General features: G+C 45.7%; 1 protein-coding gene across 1 annotated transcript in view; it reads right to left on the reverse strand.

The window, feature by feature from the left end:
• EXTL3 (exostosin like glycosyltransferase 3) overlaps positions 1–15684 on the reverse strand; it is a 498145-nt gene that overhangs the window by 131500 nt on the left and 350961 nt on the right. The window lies entirely within an intron of this gene.

A 15684-nucleotide genomic window follows, 5' to 3' on the forward strand; every position in this document is an offset into this window, starting at 1 on the left:
CCTCACTATAACCCCTCCTCTCACTCCCCCCCCCCAAAAAAAAGAAGTTGTGTGTGAACAGAAGGTTATCAGAAGATGTTTTCAGATGGATGAGATAGAAGAATGTATAAAGGCTACTGAGAAGGATGGGGAGAGGGAATAATTGAGAGAGGTCCCCAAGAAGGGAGGGGGGGAAACGGTCAAGAGCACCAAAGCATAAATTTCTTTTAATTAAAATTTTTTTTTATTGATTTTAGAGAGCAAAGCAGCAGGGAGGAAGAGAGAGAAACACTGATCTGTTATTCTACCCATTCACGCATTCACTGCCTGATTCTTGCAAATTGCCCTGATGGGATTGAACCCGCAACCTTGGTGTATGGAGATGATGTTCTAACCAACTGAGTCAGCTGACCAGAGTAAGGACTGGCCAGGGCAAGGCACAGATTTAAAGACTGGCCCTAACTCAAGGGGGAGGATACCTCTTCAGGTGGGACAGAATAGAAAAATAGATGGGAGCATGCAGAATTAACTAGATTTCTTTTGTTTTTTATAAGAGAGAGAGAACGGGAAGGGAGAGAGATGAGAAGCATCAACTGTAGTTGCGGCACTTTAGCTGTTCATTGATTTCTTCTCATACATGCTTTGACGGGGGGAGGAGAGGGGCTCTACCTGAGCCAGTGACCCTTTGCTCAAGCTAGCAACCTTGGGCTTCAAGCAAGCAACCATGGGACCATGTCGATGATCCCACACTCAAGCCGGTGACCCCACACTCAAGCTGGTGAGCCTGCACTCACCAGGTGACCTTGGGGTTTTGAACCTGGGACCTCAGCATCCCAGGTCAATGCTCTATCCACTGCACCACCACTGGTCAGGCTTGAATTACTAGACTTCTTAGCATAGCAGCTTGAAGGTTCTGTCTGACAGCCTTTACCTTCTCCATAAAGTAGTAGGCAGGGTCATTTGCCCAGAGGGAGGAGAACCTGAGGGTGGAAGTTTTACGAGAATAAAGTTAATTTGAAAAACTGCTATGAAGCCTGATCTGTGGTGGCGCAGTGGATAAAGCGTCGACCTGGAATGCTGAGGTCGCTGGTTCAAAACCCTGCACTTGCCTGGTCAAGGCACATATGGGAGTTGATGCTTCCTGCTCCTCCCCCTCTTTCTCTCTCTCTCTCTCTCTCTCTCTCTCCTTTCTAAAATGAATAAATAAGAAAAAAAAAAGTTTAAAAAAAAACTGCTGTGGAGAATAGGAGAGACTAGGAAAGAAGAATTGGCTGGACGCCCACTTGATGGCAGAAACCATTCTATAGTTTTACCAAAATCTTGGAAGTCAAAGAAAGGATAGATTCTGAAAGTAAATGTTTGACTATAGTAAAACAACAGATATATAAAAGGTCACTTTTATAAATGAGAAATGTTAGTACTGGGACACTTTTCACTGCTGATCAAAAAGGGGAACTTTGAGGTTTGCTGACATGACTCTTGAGCTTTTCCGTGCAGTCAGCTGCCAACCTGGTGGAGACAAACCATATGGGAGAGCTCACAAATGGTGGGACAGAGCCCAGAGTGGCCACTAGGACGCAGCAGGCTAGAGGGTGTTATGTGGAGTTGTACACTTGAAACCTGTATGGTTTGGTGAACCATGTCAACCCAATAAATTAGAAAAAAAGAAAAAGATTCAGCCAGGCTAGAATATGATATGAATCTGGGATTAAAAACAAACAAACAAGACTCACGCTGTGCTTGTAAAATAAAGGTTTTGAGATATCAGCAGTCACCCAGTTAAGAGAAGTTACAAGCAACAAATCCTTAAGGGCAGATATAGCCCTTGGGTTGTGCAAACACCAAATACCAAGAGGCTGCTAGATAAGGTCCTTCTTAGTGTCAAGACTCTTAAGTTTCAGTTGAGAGGTGATAAGAGTTTGCATGAGACATCTGTACTTGAAAGATTTCATCTACTGGCCACATTAGCCATCCACAGAGGGTGGGGCAAAAGTAGGTTTATAGCTGTAAGAAGGAAAAATACCAGAGTTAATTAACAAATAATAATACAAGAATAAACTCTGTTTCGTGTACTCACAACTGTAAACCTAATTTTTCTCCACCCTGTATTTTCAAGTTCTATCCTTATATTTAGTTTCATCAACAAAGGTTTTGGACCATACTGTCTCAAACCCTTCCTGAAAGTCTTCTCTGAATTGCAATGTAGTCTGTGATACTCATCTTCCAAGAGGTATGATAGGAATTACTCTGAAAAGTATTGCCTTTTTGGGAGACAAATAGAGAGACAGATAAACAGGGAGAGAGATAAGTCTCAACTCATAGTCGGCACTTTAGTTGTTCACTCATTGCTTCTCATACATGCCTTGGGGGTGGGGTGGGGGGGGCTCCAGCCAAGCCAGTGACCCTTTGCTCAAGTCAGAGGTCTTGGGCTTCAGGCCAGCGGCCTTTGGGCTCAAGCCAGCGACACCACACTCAAGCCTACGACTTCAGGGTTTCAAACTTGGGTGCTTAGCGTCTCAGGTTGACAATCTCCAGGGGTCCCTAAACTTTTTACACAGGGGGCCAGTTCACTGTCCCTCAGACCGTTGGAGGGCCGCCACATACAGTGCTCCTCTCACTGACCACCAGTGAAAGAGGTGCCCCTTCTGGAAGTGCGGCGGAGGGGGGGGGGTGGATAAATGGCCTCAGGGGGCCATAGTTTGGGGACGCCTGCCTGCGCCACCACCTGGTCAGGCTAGTGTTATCTTTTAGAGTAGAGGGTATCTCCTACTGAATTATTCAATATTCCTCGTAAGGGAAAAAAAAACAAAAACAAAAACCCAGCCCTGGCCGATTGGCTCAGCGGTAGAGCGTCGGCCTGGCGTGCAGGAGTCCCAGGTTCGATTCCTGGCCAGGGCACACAGGAGAGGTGCCCATTTGCTTCTCCACCCCTCCCTCTCTCCTTCCTCTCTGTTTCTCTTCCTCTCTCGCAGAGAGACTCCATTGGAGCAAAGATGGCCCGGGCGCTGGGGATGGCTCTGTGGCCTCTGCCCCAGGCGCTAGAATGGCTCTGGACGCAACAGAGCGACACCCCAGAGGGGCAAAGCATCGCCCCCTGGTGGGCATGCCGGGTGGATCCCGGTCGGGCACATGCAGGAGTCTATCTGACTGCCTCCCCGTTTCCAGCTTCGGAAAAATGAGAAAAAAAAACAAAAAAGAAAAAAACAAAACAAAACAAAACAAAAACCCAGGCAGGAACTTTGCCACCCTAAGCTTCCTGTCTGGGTATTTGTTTACCTGCCTCATTTCCTACCTATCATTTCCAGGTTCTTGAGTTGAAAATGTCATCTCCCCTGGCCCTTTAGGGTACTCTGGTTTTCCTCCTCAGCCTTTACACATTTAGGTTACTATGTCCCAGAAGCAAAGGGATGTGCTAAGATTACATCATCCCTATCCTTGGAGGAGTCAACAATGGATGCCAATAGACTGACAGGGGCTGTGATAGCAGGTAGAAGGGCAAAGAAGCAAACATGATCATCTCTTCCAGGGGAGGTAGAAAGAGTCAGGAAAGCCTCACTGAGGAGGTAACTTGTCAGCCGTCTTGAAGAGTGAGGATTTCTCCAGGCAGGGAAAATGTGTGAAGCTGGAAAGCAGAGGAAACAGCAGAGTATAAAAAACATGAGATGTGGAACACACTCGCTTCCAGGGTGTGTAAGCTATAAGCATGAGTGTAGCACAGGGTGTCTAGGGAGTGGTCGGAAGAGGAGCCTAGACAAGTGAGAAGGGACCAGACCAGACACTCTATGGTTTAAGAACAGTTAAAAAGTTTGGACTTGCCTGACCTGTGGTGGCGCAGTGGATAAAGCGTCGACCTGGAAATGCTGAGGTCGCCGGTTCAAAACCCTGGGCTTGCCTGGTCAGGGCACATATGGGAGTTGATGCTTCCAGCTCCTCCCCCCTTCTCTCTCTCTGTCTCTCCCTCTCCTCTGTAAAAAAAAAAAAAAAAAAAAAAAAAGTTTGGACTTTATCCTGGTCCAGGTGTGACTCAATCATTTTTTCCCCTGGCTAGCTTAGATAAGATTAGAATATTTGAAAGGGAATTTTTGCTAAAACACAAAGGGAAAAGTAAACAAACACAAAACAAAAAGCAAACATACAAAAGCATAAAAATGAACAGCTCACAAGCCTCCTTCTAGAAGAAAACGGGCACTGTTGTTCACAGTGTCCAGAAATTGTTAATGTGGCTACGCTGAGAAGCACAGTGGTGACAGTGAGACCTGTAACATTAAAAAAAAGAACAGCAGCTCACAGACCCCAGACTTCTAAGCCTGCTTCTTCACTAAGTTCTAGTCCCAGAGAGCTAGTAGATAATGGTCTAGCCCAAGCCATCTTCCTCTCTTCAGTCTACCTGTGTTGGCCCAAAAACAGCCTGCCACACCTTCTGGGCCCCAAACTGAGGCCAATGAGAGTTCTGCTCCTTCTGGATTTCATCTCTAAATACTTACCCCTGGCCAGTCTTGCTCACACTGAGGTTGGCTTAGTTTCTGCCGCTGCCCTGACCCCTGGAGGCCTATTCTATTGATAGATTGGGGATCAGAAAACACTTTCTGCAAAGGGCCCCGTGGTCAATATTTTAGGATGAGCAGGCATATTTGTGTCACAGCTACTCAGCTCTGCTGTTGCAGCACGAAAGCAGCCTCTGCCAATATGGGAACAAAAGGATATGGCTGTGCTCCAATAAAACTTTATTTATAGACTCATGTTTGAATTTTATATCATTTTCATGAATTTTATATCATATGTCATGAAATATTATTCTTCAATTTTTTTCAACCATTTAAATAGGTAAAAGCATTCTTAGCTCACTCGCTGGACAAAAACAAAGGGCCAGATGTGGCCAGTGGCCAAGAGTTTGCTGACTCTGTTCAGGGTACTAACACCCAGGGCAAAGATGGCCTCTTTCACTTTTTCCTGATTGATTTATTATTATAACTGATACTAGTAATACTATATATACCAATTAGGTCCCAGGTGGTATGTACCACAGAGAGCTACTTTGAAGAATAAATGAAATAATGCATGTAATAAAGCACTTAACATAAGGCTTCATCTCAGTTAAGCATCAGTAATTGTCAGCTACTATTATGTATTAGTGTTTATATATCTTATCTCTGATCAGTGAAATAATTCATACAAGGTCTTTTTTCTTTTCTTTTTTTTTTTTTCTTTTGAAAGAGAGGCAGGGAGAGAAAGAGACAGGAACATTGAGCTGCTCCTGTATGTGCCCTGACCAAGGAATCAAACTGGTAACCTCTATGCTCCGGGACAATGTGCCAACCAACTAAGCTATCTGGCTAGGGCTTAATTTTTATTGCTTTTTAGACAGACAGAGAGAGGAAGAAAGAGAGAGGGGAGGAGAAGGGAAGCATTCATTTGTTGTTCCACTCAGTCATGCATTCTTTGGTTGCCCTGAGCGCCCTGACCGGGGATTGAACCTGCAACCTTGTTGTTTCAGGACGATGTTCTTAACCGACTGAGCTAGCTGGCCAAGGCCAAGGTAGATATTAATATCCCACTGAGGACCAAAAAAAATTGAGTCATTTGTGAAATCACATTATCTATTAAGTGGAAGAACTAGGAGCTGAACCAGATTTATCTGACTTCAAAGCCCATGGCCTTCCCACTACATCATAACCTCCTGTTACTCTGAAGTAACAGGCTGGAGATTAACTGCTGGTCTCCCCATCACCAGCGGGCATTTGTGTCCCTAGAGATTGCCATCTTGTGTCAAGAGTAGCACAGCCTGACCTGTGGTGGCGCAGTGGATAAAGCGTCGACCTGGAAACGCTGAGGTCGCTGGTTCAAAACCCTGGGCTTGCCTGGTCAAGGCACATATGGGAGTTGATGCTTTCTGCTCCTCCCTCCCCCTTCTCTCTCTCTCTCTCTCTCTCTCATTCTCACTCTCTCCTCTCTAAAAAAAAATTAATAAAAAAAATTTTAAATTAAGAGTAGCACAGGGCTTATTATATTCTTGCTTCAAAACTTAAATGCCTATTGGACCACTTAGCTCTTTTTTCCTGCCAAGGGATCCTCTACCCCACAAAAACAGTAAATAAAAATGATGGAACTCAATAGAAAATTAAACCTTTTCCGGCTCAGCTATCTAATCTGCCCACTTCTGCAAGTTCTTCTGATGACTCATCCCCAGGTAACTTCCTGACAGTGACACTCCCAGAATCCTACCAGGGCAGCATTCTAACAGAAGAATATTTTACACGTTCAGTGGTAACTCTAGATACCCGCCAAAGATAAAGAGTAGAGTGTTGTTACATAAAAACCATTCATCTGCATGGAGTTTTCAGAGTTGTCCATAAATGTTATTGAAGATATTTTACATGGCCTCAAAATTATATTTAAGGGAGCCCATGTGATAAATCCTTCCTTAAAATTAGTTCCAGGGAAAAAAAAATCTTTGCTATAATTGAATCTGTATATTTTATCTTGCCAGGATAAGAAAATGATGTAACCCAACCTGTTTCCTTTTATATCATGGCTTCCAAGAAATTTTAAGGCAGATTCCATGCCAAAATGTCTCATCTCAGGTGCCTCCTAGGATCTATTTCTGCTTCACTGCTACAACCACCTTTACGTTTTATAATTTTAAAAATAGCTAGAACCACCTGACCTGTGGTGGCGCAGTGGATAAAGCGTCGACCTGGAAATGCTGAGGTTGCCTGTTTGAAACCCTGGGCTTGCCTGGTCAAGGCACATATGGGAGTTGATGCTTCCTGCTCCTCCCCCTTCTCTCTCTCTGTCTCTCTGTCTCTCTTTGTCTCTCCCTCTCCTCTCTAAAATGAATAAATAAAAATTAAAAAAAAAAAAAGCTAGAACATACTGTGTGTGTCTCCTAAATGCCAGGCATGGTTCCTTTCCTGCTTGCCTCTCCTTGTTAAGTGGTTTCAAATATGGTGCTTGTTTAATTAAACTACTCTTGTGCCTTATTCTGTAGGTCATGTTTTACCTTGTATCCTATTCCTCAGGTCCCCTGGAAGCAGGCCGGTCAAGCTACTGGATTTTTTTTTAAAAGGGGCTCTATTCACCCTCATGCACACAAGACGGAAAGAGCCAACCTGGCTTTTTCTCTACAGGCCACAAGATGGGGATGTCATTCCATGAAAATCAGGTTGTTTTCAGAATTGCACTGTCTTGGGCTAAGTCCTTTTACCTCCTCTGTGCCTCAGTTTTCTATCTGTAAAATGGGAGCATACATAATAATAATCATATCCCTTCCTCATCGGGTTATTGGCTAATTAAACATGATAAGGCATGTGGACTTAGGGCAGAGTGGCAAACAGTACTCAGTTATCATTCGTATTAGTAATGAACCTCAGCCATTGGCTTTTCGTGGGGCACATGGACCTGTCTGTGTCTTGTTTTAGGCTTAGGGAGGAAGATGCATACGTTTGGGCCCCGTGTGAATTTTTGAAGAATGTAAATTAGCTCATTAATAATTTGTTACGTTGATCATTAGTTGAAACTCTATTTTTCGTATGTTGAGTTCAACAAAATGCATTATTAAAACAAATCGTACCTGCTTCTTTTTACTTTGCAGAGTGTGGCTACTAGAGAATCTGAAATTGCCTAAGGGGCTCCCATTGCATCTCTAGTGGAGAGTCCTGGGCTGGATGTGTCTCTCTGCTTGGTGGAGAGAGGTGTGTTCCGTAAAGACAGGTACTAGTTTGTCATGAGTGTATATGTGTACCACACACCAGGCTACTTTTATTTACTAATATGAGTAATGAGATTACATTGAGAGGTAATTACTAAGTTCTAACCCAGGGCTTCTCTACCTCATGTTCTTGATGTTAAGGCCAGATAACTCTATCTTGGTCTGGTCCTGTGCTTTGTGACTATTGAGGAGCACCTCAGCCTCCACCCACTAGATGGCAGTCTCCTCTAGTGACAACCAGAAATAGTCTGCCTTATCTAGTTGAACTCTTGACTTCTGTGGTAGGAATTATCTCTACCTTGCAGATGAGAAACCAAGTCCCAGATTGGTCTAGTGACTTGCCCAAAGTCACACAACAGGATTAAAACCTGGGCCTTCCTGTTCCTGGTCCACTGCCCTACATGCTGTACGCCACTGGACTTTGGCCACAGCAGCTCTCCAGAGGAAGTGCCACATGCCAAGTTTGGCTCTGAGCTCCCAGCCTGGCCCTTCGAGGCTCCAGCACTCCGCTGGCCATGTGCCCATGAGCTCTGAGCCCTAGCTTCCTTATGTGCCAAATGAGCCTGCACCAGGCACTGCCTTCCTTGCCTTTCCTTAGGTGTGATGAGAATCTAGTTGTGTTCCCAGGAATAAGGACAGGAAGGGCAGGGATCATGGTTCCTCATTTATTCTTGCTTGTATTTATTAAAGCACACTCACAGAGCTGGACTACTGTATCTCAGGCAGTAGCTCCTCTGTGCAGCAGTTTCCATTGGCAGATGAGAAGACAGAGGCTCAGAAGTTGAGTAACTTGTCCAAGGTCACACAGCCAGCATGGTGCAAAGTGAGGATTTGAACTTTGGCATCGGGTTCCAGAACCATACATACTCTTAACCACTGTGCTTACTCAGGGCTGATGAGGCTGGTGTGTATAGCAAATACATCAGAATTTGGGGAGAGAGACCCGAACCTTGGAAGCCCATTCTCCCTCAGCCTGACCCTAGCATCCTTGCTTAGTTGGACCCACACCAGCATTTATTTCACAAGGAGTTGAGCAGGGTCAGCCCCATCCCCCATCCTCCTGGGTATTTCCCTTGGTTTTATGGGAGGAGACAATGGAGTCACAATTTAAGGACAATGGGACAGCTCAGTTACTAATGCCACTTCTGGGCAGGGTTCCTGCATTCCCCAAGAGGGAAAGGGCTATAGCTTCCAGTGTTGCAAGGAGTTGGCGGACCCAGGAGCCAAAACTTCTGCTCAGATCTTCTGGTCTCTTTATCTGGCGTGGCTAAAAAAGTCATCCATGTTAAGGGGCACCTGTTACCGTGCCCCAGCTGCTGCATTAGAAAAGAGGAGCCTAGTGGGGCAATTTCTACCCAAAGACATCAAGTGCCTCCTCTTGGGGGCCTTCTTTGATTTCCCTCCTACCCACTGCCTCCCAGATCTCTCCTTCCAAACGTTTCTTACCAAAGCCATCAGGGGATTTTTCTAGAATCCCAACTTCACCCTGGTATTACTCCATTTCAAACACCTCAGTGTCTGTCCAGGGCCTTCAGAACAAAATGAAGTTCCTTCTTCTGGCAGGGCCCTTCCTGATCAGACTCCAGGTGGGATTCTACAAAGCCCAGCTGTCCAAAACTCCACAATCAGATCCTGGGGCCCATTCCAGCCTTGACCCTCCCTGGCTGTGTGAGATGAGGCAAGCCGTTTCACCTCCTTGGGCCTCAGCTTGTCTCTTCTGAAAAAGGGGGATGCCTCTGGCTACTCCAAGTGCAGTTCTTGGACCATGGCATTACCCAGGAGCTTGTCAAACATGCAGATTCTGAGTTCCAGTGATTCACGTGCACATAAAATTGGAGAAGCGCTGATCTGCACCACAGGGCTGGCAAGGGTTGATGGAGGAACATCCCATGAAAGTCTTTGCCTTGAGCCTGGCACACAGCCGACACTTGGTAAATACAGGCAGACCTCAGAGATACACAGGGTCCATTTCAGGCCACCATAATAAAGTGAATATTGCGATAGAGTAGGTTGTAATCTTCTTGCTGGTGGAAGGTCTTGCCTTCATGTTATAAAAAGCACAATGCCCTTGAAATGCAATAAAATGAGGTCACCGGCCCTGGCCGGTTGGCTCAGTGGTAGAGCGTCGGCCTGGTGTGCAGAAGTCCCAGGTTCGATTCCCGGCCAGGGCACACAGGAGAGGCGCCCATCTGCCTCTCCTCGCCCCCCCTCCTTCCTCTCTGTCTCTCTCTTCCCCTCCCGCAGCGAGGCTCCATTGGAGCAAAGATGGCCCGGGCGCTGGGGATGGCTCCTTGGCCTCTGCCCCAGGCGCAAGAGTAGCTCTGGTCGAGGCAGAGCAACTCCCTGGAGGGGCAGAGCATCGCCTGCCCCCTGGTGGGCGTGCCGGGTGGATCCTGGTCGGGCGCATGCGGGAGTCTGTCTGACTGTCTCTCCCCGTTTCCAGCTTCAAAAAAAAAAAATGAGGTCGCCTGTGATTGTTAGTGCCTTGCTTATGCTTCTCTATCCACTTAGTAACACTAGACTAAGACTGACCCTCAGACAACGTGGTTTGGACTGCGTGAGTTCACTCATACGTGGATTTTTTTCAATAAATACATACAGTACTGTAAATATAGTTTCTCTTTCTTATGATTTTCTTATTAATGTTTCCATTTCTCCAGCTTACTTTATTGTAAGAATGCACCATATAATACATATAACATACAAAATACATGTTAATCGACTGTTTGGGTTATTAGGTAAGTTTCAGTCCATAGTATGCTCTTAGTAGTTAAGTTTGGGGGAGTCAAAAGTTATACATGGATTTTTGGATGTGGGGGGTTAGCACCCTAAACCTGTCATTGTTCAAGGGTCTACTGTAGCCACATTTTAAAACTCATATTTCTGAATTATTCATCTCAATATTTAACAACTAATTCTCCAGAGTGCTTGTTATTAGCAGCATGAATAATTCTAAAAGTTTTACAAAGAATGGCATTGCAGTTCTAGGAAGTATTATGGTTATCCCCATTTTATTGGTGAGGAAACTGAGATTTTAAAAGGTCGAGCTGCCTGAGATCACACAGGACTCTCATACCCTGCTGCTCTGTTCCTACAGGAAGGTAGTGGCACAGGACGATGACAAAGTGCGTGAAGTGCATGTCTGCAGCACACAATGAACCTGCTTCCAAACTGGCTGTGTGACTTTGGCAACTTAACCAACCTCTTTGTTCTTAAAACTGGTCCTTCATTGTATAGATTTGGGAAGTGCTGGATTTTACAAGTTTATTGATTTGTGATTTTTTTTTAATTAAAGTACAGTCGACATATATTATTACATTAGTTTCAGGTATACAACATAGTGATTTGACATTTATATTCATTATGATGTGATCGCGACAATTAGTTTGGTAACCATCTGTCACAGTACAAACTTATTGTAATAATACTATTTTCCTTATGCTGTCTGTTACATCCACATGACTTAATGCTTTTTTTAATAACCAGAGGTTTAGATCTCTTATTTCCTTTTACTCTTTTCACCAATCCACCCCATCCCCTAGAAGATGTGGTACATATATACAATGAAATACTACTCAGCCATAGAAAAGAATGAAATCTTGCCATTTGCAACAACATGGATGGACCTAGGGGGTATTGTGCTAAACAATATGAGTCAGACAGCGAAAGACAAATACCATCTGATCTCAGTTATATTTGGAAATGAAGGAAATGTTTAACTCAGGTTCTTTTCTTCAACTAACTTCCCAACCCCCTGCTTTCAGATTCCTCTGACCAGGGAATAGAATGAGCAATAGCTAACTTGTTTACCAACCCACCCAGCCTCTTCATCCAGTCATCCAGCCATTTCTCAACCCCCTTACCTAGTTAATGATATCCCTCTCTCTCCCTTCCACCTTGGTGTGACCATTTAAAATAGCTGGTAGGGAAAAAATAAGATTGTATAGTCAATACTCCAGGCAGTGGAGCAAGACCCAGCATCCTAGGGCCTGCGTTAGGGATAAAAACAGAATTTGCCCTCTGCCCTTGCGCTTGCTGGCTGGCTTTGAAGAGCGGCCGCACGCCCTTCTGCGGAAGCCATTAAAGTTGCCTTGTCGAGGTGTTTTGTCTCCATGAGTCTTGCTTAATTTCATTTCTAACAGAAACAAAACAAAATAAAAACAGAAACAAACAAAATATAAAACAGAAATAAACTCACAGACACAGACACAAGCTGATGGCTGCCAGACAGAAGTTTAGCTTTTTTTTTTTTTTTTTTTTGGAAATTTAGTTTTTAATGTACATTTTAAGACACTAATAGGAGGCCATGGGATATCACAAAGGTATCTCACCCTCTTTCTCTCCTCTGAGAAAGCGTTTCTCAGGACTCAGAGCCTGGGCAGAGCTGACTTGTTCTTTAGGCCTAGAAGGTACTGTGCCCAGGCCCATGAAACTTTTAGAGGCTCCCCAAAACTGTTTTCATCTCTTTTGAAATCAGAAGGGAAAAAATTAATCTACTCCACCATGAATTATATTTACCTTTATACCAAAGCTGATGTAAAACATAATTTTAAAAATGTAACAGAGTAGAGGACTCAAAAAAGGCGAAAGTGCTTGTGGCCCAGAGAAGTCATGATGTGGCCCTGGTTCTGGGAGCACACCAGGTAAACGCCGTGGTGGTGGCCTTCCCTAACACCTGTGGCTGAGCCGGGCAGGCTACTCCCCACACCCACCGGTCCCTGTCTTCCTGGGAACCAACACAGGCTGAACCAAGGGCCCAAGGAGCCAATCAGAGCCTGGAAACAGGCACGGGGGGGGGGGGGCCCTTCCCTTCCCCACCTGGCCTCAGAGGGATTAGGCTGCCTGGGCACATTTGATACCTGCCAGATCTCAACCACTTGGCTGCCAGGACCTGGGGAAGGGGTGCTGGACATGGCCGTGGGCTCAGCTGGGGAAGGGCAAGCAGTGGCACTCACATCTCCCTGATGCCTTGAATGGCCAGTACACGGCAGGGCACCTCCAGAAGCTGGCAGCGGCTCCTGGTGCTGCTGGCACCGACATACCTGCTGCTCACAGGTAAGGGCTCTCTGCTGGTCCTGGCTCACTGTGGAGGAGGGGATGCAGGTGCGCAAGGCTCGGACTCACTCTAGCATGGCCCGAAGTGTCAGCTGCACTGAGTCTCCCTTTGTATCTTGGTTTCCTCTTCCATGTTTCCAGACATGTCACCAAAAGAGGCTGCCTCCTTCCCTTTCTCCCCCACCCTCTGTGTCTCCACCTGACATTACTTTTCACTGTTATTCATTAAGTTGTGTGTCTATCTCCCTCCAGCCTGTGAGTCCCATGATGGTAGGGACACAGTTTTGTTCTCTACTGTGTTCCCAGTACCTGGAATAATGCGGAGCACACAGTAGGCCCTCTGTAAATTTTCCTCTTGTAACCTAGGACTAATCTGGCTGGGGTTAGGAAGTACAGCAGCTGAAGGCTCAGACTTCAAGGTTGAATCCCCCCTTCAACCCTCATTGGATGTGACTCCTGAGACCACTGGAATCATCTTTCTAAGACTCAGTTCTTCCCATCTGCAAAATGGACAATAAGAACAACACTTAGATTGCAGGCCATCACGGGGATAATGCATGGCATGAAAGGTCAATGATCAATGACTGTCACTGTCAGGACACGGGAAGGTCACATACTTGGGGGAGGAGGGTCAGCAACAGAAATTGATCTCTCAGTTCTGGAAGCCAGACGTCTGCAGTCAGGTGTTGGCAGGGTTGGTTCCTTCTGAGACCATGAGAAATCTGTCTCTAGCCTGTCTCCCAGCTTCGGGTGGTTTGGTGGCAGTCTCCAGTGTCCTCTGGCTTCTGGCAGCCTCATTCCAGTCTCCGCCTCATGTCCACATTGTATGCTGTGTGTGCACATCTGTGTCCAAATTTCTTCTCTTTATAAGGCGCAGTGATGTTGGACTAGAGGCACATCCTACTCTAGTATGACCTCATCATAACTTAACTAATTATATCTGCATCAGCTCTGTTTCTAAATAAGGTTGCATTCTAAGGTGTAGCAGGAGGATAGGACTTCAACGTATACATTTAGGTGGGGGAGACAATTCAACTCAGAATAGAGGTGTTGGGAGAGTAAAGACGGGGGTGTGGGGTCAGAGGAACCTTTTTCAAGAAGGTAGGGTTACAGGTGAACCCTGAAGGGGGCCCCACTGTCAGAGAGGGTCTTGTACTGGCCCGGCTTGAGGCAGCGGGTGAGAGTCTGCACGCCAGGGGCTGAGGTTTAAGTCCAGGGACACCGGAATGAAGTTGGAGTGGGCTCTCCCACCACCTGCCGCACATTTTTGCAGAGGGATGAGAAGTGAGAGAAAGAAGGGACCTTTGTCCTGTGGTTCTCATACCTGAGGGCACGTTTGCCTCCCTAGAGGACTCACTAAAAGTTTCTGGCACAGTAAGTCTGGAAAGGGCCCAGGAGTCTGCGTTTATAACAAGTCACCATATGGTCCTGCAATTCCACTTCAGGGTATATACCCCAAAGAATTAAAAACAGGGTCCTGAACAGACTTTGTACATCCATGTTCATAGCAGCATTATTCCTAATAGCCAAAAGGTGGAAGCAACCCAAGTGTCCATCAACAGTTGAGAGAAATAGGCCCTGGCCGGTTGGCTCAGTGGTACAGCATCAGCCTAGCTTGCAGGAGTCCCAGGTTCGATTCCCGGCCAGGGCACACAGGAGAAGTGCCCATCTGCTTCTCCACCCCTGCCCCTCTCCTTCCTCTCTGTCTCTCTCTTCCCCTCCCGCAGCCGAGGCTCCATTGGAGCAAAGTTGGCCTGGGCACTGAGGATGGCTCTATGGCCTCTGCCTCAGGCACTAGAATGGCTCTGGTTGCAACAGAGTGATGCCCCAGAGGGGCAGAGCATTGCCCCCTGGTGGGCATGCTGGGTGGATCCTGGTCGGGCGCATGAGGGAGTCTGTCTGACTGTCTCCCTGTTTCCAACCTCAGAAAAATACAAAAACAAAAACAGTTGAGAGAAATAGATGTATGTAAAAAGTATACAAACATAGAATGTAATATTATTCAACCTTAAAAAGAAATAAAATTCTGACATAGGCTACAAGATGAATGAACTTTCTGAGGATTTGCTGAGTGAAATAAGCCAGACACAAAAGGACAGGCACTGATGATTCCACTCATAGTTCAACCCAAGAGGAGTCAGAGTCGTAGAGACGGGAGGCAGATGGTGGGAGCCAGGGGCTGGGGGAGGGGAGTGGGGAGTCAGTTTAATGGGGACACAGTTTTAGTTTGGAAAGATGGAAAGTTCTGGAGATGATTGGTGAGGATGATTGCACAACAGTGTGAATGTGATTAATGCCACTGAGCTGTACACTTAAAAAATGATGGTTAAGATAGCAAATTTTATATTAGTGTAGCATATGTTAGTGTGTTTTATCACAATTTAAAAAGGAATTAGCCCAATGCCTGCCACCATATCACAACTAATTGTGAGCTTTTATTGGGAATGTAGAGATCATTTCATTGTTATTAAATGTTGGGGTCTGACATAATGCTAACCTAGTGAGCGTGAGTGATTCTAAAAGCATGCTTGTTATTATTAACTAAGATCGTTTGCTCTCTTCTGGGATTTGTGCTCAGCCCCTCACCCCTTTATTTCAGCCATGACTCTCTGAAATAAGTGCAGTCACACATAACCCTAATTTACTAAAGGGGAACTTGAGCACAGAGGTTGAATAACTTATCTAGAACCACACAGGATTTTTTTTCCTTTTTTTTTTTTTAAGTTAGATGTGAGGAGGCAGAGAGACAGACTCCCACATGCGCCCCAACTAGGATCCATCAGGCAAGCCCACAACAGGGCCCCCATCTGGAACCACTGCTCAGTTGCTCAGCAACCATTAATATATATATAATTCAGTGATATCCACAGTTTTCAGGCATCTTCTGAGGGTCTTGGAATATATCCTCCATGGATGAGGGGGGACTACTATACCTACATGTT

The sequence above is a fragment of the Saccopteryx leptura genome, chromosome 1 (assembly GCF_036850995.1).
Source record: "Saccopteryx leptura isolate mSacLep1 chromosome 1, mSacLep1_pri_phased_curated, whole genome shotgun sequence".
Taxonomy (NCBI): Eukaryota; Metazoa; Chordata; class Mammalia; order Chiroptera; family Emballonuridae; genus Saccopteryx; species Saccopteryx leptura.